Source organism: Leptopilina heterotoma, unplaced genomic scaffold (assembly GCF_015476425.1).
Source record: "Leptopilina heterotoma isolate Lh14 unplaced genomic scaffold, ASM1547642v1 Lhet_108, whole genome shotgun sequence".
NCBI lineage: Eukaryota > Metazoa > Arthropoda > Insecta > Hymenoptera > Figitidae > Leptopilina > Leptopilina heterotoma.
In genome coordinates, this window is record NW_025110825.1 from 254,866 (window position 1) to 267,229 (window position 12,364).

Here is a 12,364-nt window from a genome sequence, read left to right on the forward strand (position 1 = left end):
ACTGCTCAATTTTTTTCTTGCGATTTTTGTTACATTTTCTCTAATGCATATGGATTTTGGCTTAAATCACTGATATGTCGTATAATAATCCATAAAATAATTTCGTTTCCTTTTGCAAAGTGAAAAAAAAATTCTTTCTAGAATGTTAACCAAAAATTCCGAAATGTTGGTGAATTTTTTTGGTCCTTTTTCGATAATTGGCGAAAAATTATTTACGATTTAGCTTCTTTTTTAAAGAAGAGAATCGTTCTGGTATTAAAAATCAATTGTATTTTCCAATTATAAGCTTTGTGATTCCTTGCCGTCGGAACATTGCCCAGATAAGGAAACCCACCACGTTGCAAATTTGATTAAAGAAAATTATATAATTTTATTATCTTAACGTTCAGTTATAATTTTCTAATTCAGGAAAGAATTTCAAAAAAAAGTTATTTTAAATTAAGATGGATTTTCTTTTTACTTTATATCTATTTAAGGAGTCCCTTGTCCCACATGAAGAATAATTTTGAACACACAACGAATTCTATTTTTAACTATTCTTAAATTCAAATAAACCCCCATCGAGAAATAATCTTGAAAAGTCAGAAAAAGAAGTTCATTCACCCTACTTTATAATTTGAAACACATTTTTTCTCTCCATGCGGGATAAATAAATCACGAATGTTTCATCTCCCCTGGCATCGAGAGAGAGAGAGAGAGAGACGAAAAAAATACTGTTATGAATATAGTGTTAAAAAATTGGGATTATTTTACGCGAGAAATTATTTTTATTTCTTTTCTTTTTTTTTGAGATTACGCGCGAGGGCAACGACGTTTAAGCTTGTGGAATGAGTCACTAGATGGCGACATCATGTATTCGAGAAGATGAAAGTCGAAGCCTGATTATTGTATAGCAAAATCAGGTGGTCCGACGAGAATTTTGCCCAAGGGCTTAACACCCACGCACTTATCACACGTTTTTTTTTTTGAGATCTAACACTTAAAACTTGTTTTTTTTTTTTGGTAAATAAAAGGGGAGCAAATCACAGAGAGATGATGATGATGATCAATGATGGTTTTCAAGTGAAACTTACCGGCGCAGCGAGGCACGTGGACAGAATGAAATCCAGTTTAAAATCGGCACTCAAATATTCGCTTGGATAAGTAGTTTTCCCCACTCCGTGTTGTCAAGAAACACGGCTGTCAATTTATACTCATCAAATAAAGAAACACACGTTAATCCCTGGGCTTATTTGGCACACTGGAGGTTGGAAAAAAAACACGAGTCACCTTCTTCTTCACTCAAAAACTAAAAAAATTCACTGAAATCCAGAGAGCCAATTTTTTTGTCATCCAATAAACACGAATTTTTTTCTCTCTATCTTTCTCTTTTTTTTCTCAATGGGAAGAAAATGTATTTTTCTCTTATCAAAACGCGAGAGATGTGTCTCGTGTCACGGAAGTAAAAATGCACACGACACGCGCTCCTCGTCGTGGACGGCGCGGGAATGACTTGAGCATGGCCGCGCTTGAGTTACGTGATGGAAGGGATAATTCGTCTAGGGTGGGGGGGAGACAAACACTAAAACACGAGCGCATTGAGGGGGGGTATACGAACGGGAAGAGAAGAAATGTGCAAGAGTGGGGATATGGCACGCCGCGCTTTTAAAATGAGAGTGGGGAGAGAGAGAGAATGGGATGAGAGGAGAGGAGTAAAGAGGGGGTGATGGTGGTGGTTTGGTGAGTCCAAGAGGTAACAGCCTGTCGAGCGTAGGGTCGACGTTTTGTTGTCACAAAGACCATGTTTCCATCTTGTGCTTAAATACCCGTATTCATTAACGCCAAAAATCCCAACGATTTAGTCAAGGTGGACCAAAATCTACATTTAATCTTTACTTACATAATTTATTGTTCTCACGATACTAATCTTCTTTGATTTTTTTCCCCTCATTTTATTTGTACTTTATATATATACAATCTTGTACCTATATAAATGATTCTTTTTCTTTCTCATTTTTTTTTTTATTGTCGTTCTGTTAATTTAGGGACAATTAAGGAAGAGAAAAAGAAACACTGATGAATAAGAGAGTGACAATTTGTTTAATTGACTGAGTAATTTAATTTAATTGATGATCATGAAAGAAGTAATTACCGCATTTTAACCATCGTTTGTTTTCATTTTGTTTGTAACGGTGGTTTAGGAGAATTTTCTCACAGGAAAGTCTTTATTTAGAGGTTCTTGATGTTTCTGATTATGTATTTGACGTTAAATTCGTAATCAGCGACCGCGAAAACCCCCGAGTGACGAGTTTTTCTTGAGTATTTTATCAGTTCTTGAAAAATCTTCCGCCATATTGGATCCGCCATTTTGGATTTTGAAAAACTAACCAAAAATTCGAAATCAGTGACCCCAAAAACCCCTGAGTGACGAATTTCAAGCGAATTTCGTCAGTTCTTGAAAAATCTTCCGCCATATTGGATCCGCCATTTTGGATTTTGAAAAGCCAACCAAAAATTCGAAATCAGTGACCCCAAAAACCCCTGAGTGACGAATTTCAAGCGAATTTCGTCAGTTTTTGAAAATTTCCCGCCATATTGGATCCGCCATTTTGGATTTTGAAAAAACTGCAATGGATTCGTAATTAACAACCCAGAAACTTCATTGTGACAAATTTTGAAGAAAATTTCAGTTTATTTCCAAAAAAAGTTTGCCATATTGGATCCTCCATTTTGAATTTCAAAAAACAAATAAAGAATTCTTTATTATCGACGCCAAAAACTGCCAAGTGACAAGTTTCAAGCGAATTTCATCGGTTCTTGAACATTTTTTCTCCATATTTAATACGCCACAAAAAATCGTCTGCCATATTTGATCCGCCATTTTGAATTTTGACAAATTTTAAAGAAAAGTTTCATTTTTCTAATCCATAGAAAAATTAAAAAAATAATTCTCTTTTAAAATACAATTTTTCGATTAGAATCCGTAAAAATCCGTAACTTTACTTGAAGTCCGGTTTTTTTTTAAAAAAGGTCCGCGTAAAGTTCGTAAATTGTAGGATAAAATTTGAATAATTTTAGAGAAATTACAAATCATTGTAGGAATGCAATTATTTTCATAAGTAATCTTTATAAATAATAAAATTCTTCGTCAAAATTCAATTATTTTTAAAAATTTTAATAAAATTCTTAGTAAACTTTGACAGTAATTCAATTATTTAAAATACAAATCGATAAATATCAATTATTTAAAAAGATTTTTATAAAATTAGTCTCAAGAATTCAATTATTTAAAAAAATTTAACAAAATTATGTTCAAGAATTCAATTATTTTTATAACTAATAAAATTCTTCACCGAAATTCAATTATTTTTATAAACTTGAATAAAATTCGTTGCAAGAATTCAATTATTTATATAAATAATAAAATTCTTCACAGAAATTCAGTTATTTTTATAAACTTGAATAAAATTTGTTGGAAGAATTAAATTTATTTTATTTAAAATTGCATAAAAAATAATTGAAATTCTGCGATAAGTTTTGTTATTTATGAAAATAATTGAAATCTGACAAAGAATTTTATTAAATTTTTTTTTAAATAATTGAATTTCGGAGAAAATGTTAATTTTTGAAAAGACACTCCAAAAATAATTGAAAATAATTGAAATCTGACGAAGAATTTTATTAAATTTTTTTTAAATAACTGAATTTCTGTAAAAATGTTTATTTTTTAAAAGAATATTGAATTCTTGGGAAGAATTTTATTAAAATTTCTTAAATAATTGAATTTTGGTGAAGATTAGAATTTTATTTTATACGAAAATAATAGAATTGGTTCGAAGATTTTTACAAACATTTTTGACAAATGTAATTTATTCTTAAAAATTTAATTAAAATTCGTCAAAAGAATTCAATTATTTAAAAATTTATTTATTACAATTCTTTATGAGAATTCAATTTTAAGAAATATGCAATTATTTAATAAATTATATTTTGTATTTAAATAATTGAATTCTAGTAGAATTTTCTCATAAAAATTTATTTAAAAATGGATTTCAGTTAAAATTTTAGAATTATGAATTATTAAAAGCATTAGAGCGTAAATTTTTATAGAAATAATTTAATTTTGAAAATGTTTCAGATTAAAATCTTTGAAAATTTGAATTTTTCATATTTTTAACTAACAATTATGTGGAATTAATTTTTTTTGAGAAAGTTTAATTGCTGATTTTTTTATATTATTTAAAGTTTTTATTTTCTTATGTATATTTAATTAAAGAATTTACGAATGATTGAAATTTCGTAAAATTGAATATTGTAAGCAAATGGATTTGAAAATTGTCAAAGAACTTTTTCGAAAATTAAAAATGATCCGTAATTATTTTTCATTTTTGGTCTGTAAAGTTCGTATTTTTAAATACTTTTACTGCTTCGAGCCCTGTTTATATTCACTATTATTATTCTTTTGGTTTTATTTCTAGTCTTTATTTTTATTCTTCTCTTTCTTTTCCTTTAAAAATTAAAATTAACTAAAGTCCTTTATTTGAAAGAAAAATATTCATATATATCATAGAGAAAAGTAATCTCGTATTGAAAGAAGTATTTTTCTTCTCGTATGGTATATATACAAATATAATGGACTCTATATTGTACATGTTTTATTAAATTTCCCGATGAAGAAAAATATAACAGCAACAGAATCTTTTTCTCAAGAACAAAAACAAAAAGAAAAAAAAATGAAAGAAATTGCCAGTTGATAAAATAGAAAGCAAATGTTTTCTCTTGTGTCTGGAAAAACAATAATTTTATAAGCGAAAAATGAAAGAAATTCTTTGACGTATAAAAATAACTTTTTGTGTATAAAGAATGAGAGAGAAATTGGGATTTTTATTATTTTTTTTGGGAAAAATAATAAAGCTGTGTATGTTAAGGATTTTTATATAATAAATGTAGGTATGTGTAGAGAAAAAAAAAGAGATATAATATAAGAAGATATTGAATTTGAATGTTTTACAATAGAAACAAAACGAAAGGATTTTCTTTCGAGTATATATATATATATATATATATATATATATATATATACAGAAAGAAGTTGAGAAAAGTTCGACTCGACATGCAAGTTATGAGAATGCATAAAATACCAATGCCTTCCAACTGACATAGTGCAACCACATTTTCGCACTGGTTTTGACATTGGAAAAATGTGAAAATGCCAGATAAATTTTGATTTTCAACATTATCGGAATTTTTGTTCGTTTCTTTGAAATTTCTTTTAAGATGTTCAACGTCTTTATTATGACAGTTATTAAAATACGCCCGAAAGTTTTTTGCTTTACAAAATTTTTGATAAAAGGTGTTGTTACTTGAAGAAAAAATATGGAGGAAGTGCGAATTTTGAATCTTTTTTTAGAAGATATTTTTATTCTTGTATGTTGGAGATTCAAAAAAGCAATGAGATAAGGAAGAAAAAAGGGTTAAATACAAAAAAGATGAATAAAAAGATTCAAGGAGAAAAAAAAGTGAAATGAAAATGGGTTTTTTTAGAGAAGAAAGAAAAGAAATAAAGAAGAGAATAAAATAGTAATTAAGTGAAGAAAACGAAGATAAAAATAAGGGAGGAACATAACAAGAGAAGGAAAGAAAAAATCAAACAGGAAAAGAAAGCGAAGTAAAAATTGGTAGAAAAATTTGTAGTAAAGAGGAAATTTGATGTATTAAGAGTAGAAACCTTATTCATTTAATTATAAAAGTTATAATAATTAAAATAATTATTGCAATAATTAAAATATTGAGATAAATTTTTGTAGAAAGCCATACGATTTGAATAATAAAGATCTTAAACTTTTTTGTTTGGCCTAATGGCTTATTACAATTTTAATAATTAAAATAGCATTTATAAAGATAAAAATAATTATTATAATAATTAAAATACGATAGTAGTATCTTAATTCAAAGAAATTTTTCCCGCACGTGTACTAGGTATGCTATTTATTATCAGATTTTAATTTTCAATCATTTTTTCGCACTTGTGTACTAAACATTTTTTTTTTAGATAATACATGTTTCTATAAAAGTTATTTGCCTTCTTCTTAATCTTTTAATTACGATTCTGATGAAATATTTTATTTTTGTTTCAGGTAAGTCAAACAAACGTTTTCTATACCTATAACAAGTAAGTAAAGAAATCAACTTGATAAAATATATTTTTTGAATATTATTTACCGGGGCATAAATTTTAAATTCTTTCATATTTCTTCCTTACATTTTTTTTTTTGCAAAATTGTGTGATTTATTTATACACCTATTGCATAATATTGAGAAAAAATAATTTATAGAAGACTTATTATAATTTTTGCGAATAGAGAGAATTAAAAAAAATTATAGATTTGGTAAAATGTTTTTAATAATATTTCAATAAATTTTATTTATGGGTTTAGAATATACTAAATATCTGAGAATAAGAATTTTTGAATATAAAATATAAACGGGGGTGGGTTATGTAGGATCTATAGTGGGAGAGCAAGAAGATTAATTGTGTTTCATTATAAATATATCACGCCTATGCCTTCCGGCAATCAACAATATGATGCTCCATTTTTCTTTCTTTTCTCTAATCAAAAATCAAATTTGTTTTTTTAAACGCGTTCGCTCCCTTTTTTAATTCTATAAAAATAATTACTTTTTCTTTAAAATAAAGTATTCTTTAATTAAGTTATAGCAAATCAAGAAAAATTATTTTATCTCTCTCTCTCTCTCTCTCTCTCTCTCTTTTTTCTCGCTCTTTTTCTCTAAATATGCATTTATTGAAAATTTCAAATTCAAATTAGGAAATATTTTTACTAACAGTAATATTTTATTATTTTATTTACGCTCCCAAGTGGAAATATTGTTTGGAAAATTTTCCCAGAATATTAATAATTTAAAAACATGAAATTTTGAATCAGTTTAATTTTATACGGATAAAATAAATAACTTCTTTCATTGAGAATTAGTCATACTTTATTCAGTAGAATTCGACCGGAGCAAATTAAAAATGCAGAAGTCAATATCCTTTTTTTTATATATAGAATGTTTCTTCTTCGATGTTAATTATTTATTATTAATATTGCTATTATTTTTATTATTTTTATCATCTTTGTGATTATTGTCATTATTATTATTTATAATTATTGATATTCATTTTATTATTGTTATTATTATTATTTATTGTTATCATTATTATCATTACTTTCCAAATCTGAATTAGTTACAGGGTTGCCACAGGTCAGGGAATTCAGGGAAAAGTCAGGGATTTTCAGTAAAAGTACTGTAAAAAATTTAATTTTTAAAATTCATGAGAAAATTCTGAATTTTGATGTTTTTTTTTTGTTTGACTCGTAAACTATGAAATTACCACGAATTTTAATACAAAACCTTCAATGTTTTCTATTTCTGCCAAAAATTTCTTTTTAAATAAATACACTAAGAAAAAATTGAATTTTGGAAAAGTTACAAATGATTCCAGAAATTCAATTATTTTTAAAAGTTATAAAAATTCTTCGCAAAATTTCAATTATGTTCAAAAATTTTTTTTAAATTCTCGTCAAAATTTCAATTATTATTATAAATAATAAAATTCTTCATTGAAATTCAATTACTTAAAAATTTTAATAAAATTCTTGGCAAAATTTCACAGGAATTCAAAAATTTAATTTTTAATAAATTTCTTCGAAATAATTCAATTATTTTCATCAGTAATTAAATTTTCACAGAAATTCAATTATTTAAAATACAAAATTTCATTAAATTTTTCGATTAATATCAATTATTTAAAAAGATTTTTATAAAATTAGTCTCAAGAATTCAATTATTTAAAAAAATTTAACAAAATTATGTTCAAGAATTCAATTATTTTTATAAATAATAAAATTATTCACCGAAATTCAATTATTTTTATAATCTTGAATAAAATTCGTTGCAAGAATTCAATTATTTATATAAATAATAAAATTCTTCACACAAATTCAGTTATTTTTATAAACTTGAATAAAATTCATTGGAAGAATTGTAATATTATTATGTTCAAAATTTAAAAAAAAATTCTTGTAAAAATTTGAAGTATCTTTATAAATAATAAAATTCTTCTCCGAAATTCAATTATTTTAGAAAAATTTTAATAAAATTCTTTCTATGAATTCAATTATTTTCATAAATAATATAACTCATCGCAGGATTTTAATTATTTTTGATACAATATTTTAATCAAATTTCTCGAAAAATGTAATTATTCTTAAAATTTTTATTAAAATTTGTCAAAAGAATTGAATTATTTAAAAATTTATTGATAAAATTCTTTATGAGAATTCAATTTAAACAAACATTCAACTATTCAATAAATTATTTTTTTTAAATTTAAATAATTGGATTTTTCTAGAATTTTCTTATAAAAATTGATTTAAAAATAAATTACCGAATAATCGAATAATCGATTTATTATTTATGATAAAAAAATTGAATTATTGCAACGAATTTTATTACATTTCTTTTAAATAATTGAATTTTTTTTGAGAAATTTTACTACTTGTAAAAATAATTGAATTTTTGCGGAGGATTTTATTTTGATTTTTGTAAATAATTAACTTTTTTTGAAAAATTTTGTGGTAATTTAAATAATAATATTCTTAAAAGTTGTTAAATTTCAAATTTAAATGTTTTGAAGAATTTGAATTCCTACAGAAAAATAATAATGATTAAATATTTATTTAAAAAAGAAGTTATTGATGTCTTCAAAAAATTTTACTTTTGAAGAAATTTGTAAATAAATGTAATAGAACATTTTTTTGAGTATCTAATAAATTTTAGAGTGAATCAGAATATTCTTTAGGGTCAGGAAAAAAGTGATATAATTTTGTCTGGAAATCAGGGAAAAGTCAAGGAAAATTAAAATTAAATATTTGTGGCAACCCTGAGTTAACAATTAATTAGTTATAAATAAATAACTGATAATTAGTCTTCACCAATTAATTTCTAGAAAAATTACTACTTGAATCATTGACTGATTTTTTATTATCAAATTAGTTATTTGTAAATAATTCCAATTTAGAGAGTATCATTATTATTTTTATTATTATTATTGTCATTATGAAAAAAAAGATTTTGTTTCTGTATCCAAAAAGCGATTTATCATAATTGAATTAGTCACATGGCATATGCTTTAAGAAGAAAAAGAAAAATAGACAAAAAAGAAAGAAAAATAATTGTATCAATAGAATTTCATGAAGATAGATTGCTTGTTAGATTTTCGAACCATATGTTTAGATTTGTATCTTGGGAAATTCAAGTCACTTTCCCCTACGTGTAGATTAAAGAGATCTAATTTTATATTACATATACACATTTCAACTATAATTAGCTACCCATAATATCAATTTTAATTAATTTGTTAATCATTCTTTAGATCATTGTATGAATTTTTTGTATATTCACGATATTATCAATAGGCTAATTAACAAGAAATACAATATATGTAATAATGAACAATAGCTGAATGCCTAAACATGAAATTTGAAAGAAAGGTACGTGTAGAAATTAGAAAATGAAACAGAAAATAATAATAATAATAAAAATAATAACAATGACAATAATGATAATAATATTTTTATAAGTAAAACGATACAATTTTGTCACTACAAAATTGATACCAAATCTGTTAAATCAATTTTTAATTTGATCCACATTTTTTGGTATCAATTCGTAGCAATTTGAAACTGTTTAGTTAACACTGTTATTAATAATAATCGCTATTGACTAAGAGAGTTCTATTTAAAAGAAAAGAAAAAGAAGGAAAGAATTTAATACACAAGAAATAAAAAAAATAAAAAAAAATTTGGCAACATTTATCAATTATAAAACAAGATTATCTCACACATGTGGGACAAGGGAATTGCATTGCTCTCAAATATATGAGCTTATATTGCAGTGAAATTTTGAGAGGACCACCACTGAATATATATATATTTTCCCTGCTGTAAATTTAAATGTTTGAGATAAATCTTTCATGGAGGTAATAAGAACGAAAGTGGGCAAACATAAACACATAAACAGCTTAATTGAAGAACGAAACGCGGTAAGCCGCGTACGTAATCCGAGGTTGTTTAGAACGGGCTTAAGTAATCCCAAACTGGTTAAGTCAAGTATAAGTTAATTCACTTGGGCGCTTGGAATCGCTGTAACGTAACCGCAACACAACTCCATCGATCCTCATTTTAGCTCTATATATATACATATATATTTCCCATGTAGAAAATTTGGTTTTCAACTCTTGACGTTTATACGTCGAGCATTCCGCCGGCAAAACTTATCTTCTATTTGACATGCCCGATCCAAATTTAATTAACAATTTAATCAACCTCCACGACATATTGCGCCTAATTTCATTTTATATTGAAATCCTCCTTCGTTTTCGTCATCATATTTTATTTTTCAATAGTCTCGCGAAATTTGTCAATTTAGATTTAATACACGTTTAAAAATAATGTTCAAAAAAAAAATTAGGTTTTATAATTTTTGTCGACTACTGAACAAAAAAGTAGTAAGTATAATTTTCCTTAGTTTACGATTCAACTTTTCATTATTTGTCATATCAGGATTCGCATTCATCTACTAAAACCTACTATTTACTACTTTTTACGTAAGACTATACTATTTGGGTACATTTTTAGATTTCAGCTACTAAAAGTTACTATTTATGTTTTTTTTAAATTTCCACTACTTTGAATTCGCTAATACTAGAAATCAAAAAACTATTCTCAAAAAATATAATCAAATTCTTTAAAACGATTCAATTATTTTCAAAAAAAAAAATTGGAAATTCAATTATTTTCAATATCTAGTATTTTCGTAAAATTTCGTAAAAGAATTAAATTATTTTTTAAAATTTTAATAAAATTCCTTGCAACTATTCAATTATTTTCATAAATAATCAAATTTCCACAGGAATTCAATTAATTTAAAATAGTATTTTCAAAAAAAATTTCGAAAAAATCAATTATTTAACAAAATTTTTATACAATTCTTCACAATAATTCAAATACTTTCACTAATAATAACATTTTTCATGGAAATTCAATTTTTTAAAATTTTTTTTATAAAAGTCTAAGCAAGAATTTAATTATTTTCATAAATAATAAAACTCGTCAAAGAATTTTAATTATTTTTGATACAATTTTAAATTAATTAATCGAAAAATTCAATTATTTGAAATATAATTTTCATAATATTTATTCTATTTCGAAAAACTTAATTATTTAAAACAAAGTTTATAAAATTCTTATGCAGAACTAAATTATTTTCAAAAATAATAAAATTCTTTACAGGATTTCAATTATTTTTAATAAAATTTTTAATAACAACTATTCAATTATTTTCATAAATAATAAAATTCTCGGAAGGATTAGATTATTTTTAAAAATTTTAATAATATTCTTAGCAACTATTCAATAATTTTCATAAATAATAAAATTTTCGGAAGGATTTCAATTATTTTTTAAAATTTTAATAAAATTCTTAGCAACTATTCAATTATTTTTATAAATAATAAAATATATCGCAGGGTTTCAATTATTTTTAATAAAATTTTACAGGAATTGCTCAAAGAATGTAATTATTCTTAAAAATTTAATTTCAATTCCTCGAAAAGATTAATTATTTAAAAAAAAGTTTTTTAAATTCTTTGAAAGAATTCAATTCTTTACAAAAATTTTAGAATTTTTTACAGGAATTCAATTATTTTCAAATATTTAAATAAAATTGTTTAAAAGAAATTAAATTTTTTAAATACAATTTTAATTAAATTTCTTTGAAATAATTTAATTAATTAAGAATATTTTTATAAAATTCTTCCCAAGAATTCAATTATTTAAAAAAAATTTAATAAAGTTCTTCGCAAGAATTCAATTATTTTAAGGCATTTTAATAAAATTCTTTGCAAAATTTAATTATTTTCATAAATAAAAATATTCATTATAAGAATTCAATTATTTATAAAAGTAATAAATTTTTTCTTGGCAATTTAATTATTTTTGAAAATTTTAATAACATTTATCGCACGATTTCAATTACTTTATGCAATTTTCTAAGACTTGCTAAAAAATTTTTTTAAAAAATATTCTTAAAAATTTAATTTCAATTCCTCGAAAATATCAATTATTTAAAAGAATGTTTTTTTAAAATTCTTTGAAAAAATTCAATTATTTACAAAAATATTAGAATTTTTCACAGGAATTCAATTATTTTCAATTATTTTCAAATATTTTAATAAAATTGTTGGGGTGAAATCAATTATTATTTTAAATACAATTTTAATTAAATTTTTTTTTTGAAATAGTTCAATTATTCTTTTAAATTT

General features: G+C 24.0%; 1 protein-coding gene across 4 annotated transcripts in view; it reads right to left on the minus strand.

Moving 5' to 3' along the window:
- Nucleotides 1–12,364, minus strand: part of LOC122502820 (TOX high mobility group box family member 3-like) — a 476,754-nt gene that overhangs the window by 138,130 nt on the left and 326,260 nt on the right. For 2 of the 4 annotated variants that reach the window (XM_043613111.1, XM_043613104.1), the window contains exon 1: nucleotides 1,074–1,487. The exons of the other annotated variants lie outside the window; for them this stretch is intronic. The gene's annotated coding sequence lies outside the window, so the exon portion shown is untranslated. Of the gene's footprint in view, nucleotides 1–1,073; nucleotides 1,488–12,364 lie in introns of those variants that run through there. 4 annotated transcript variants of the gene reach the window in all.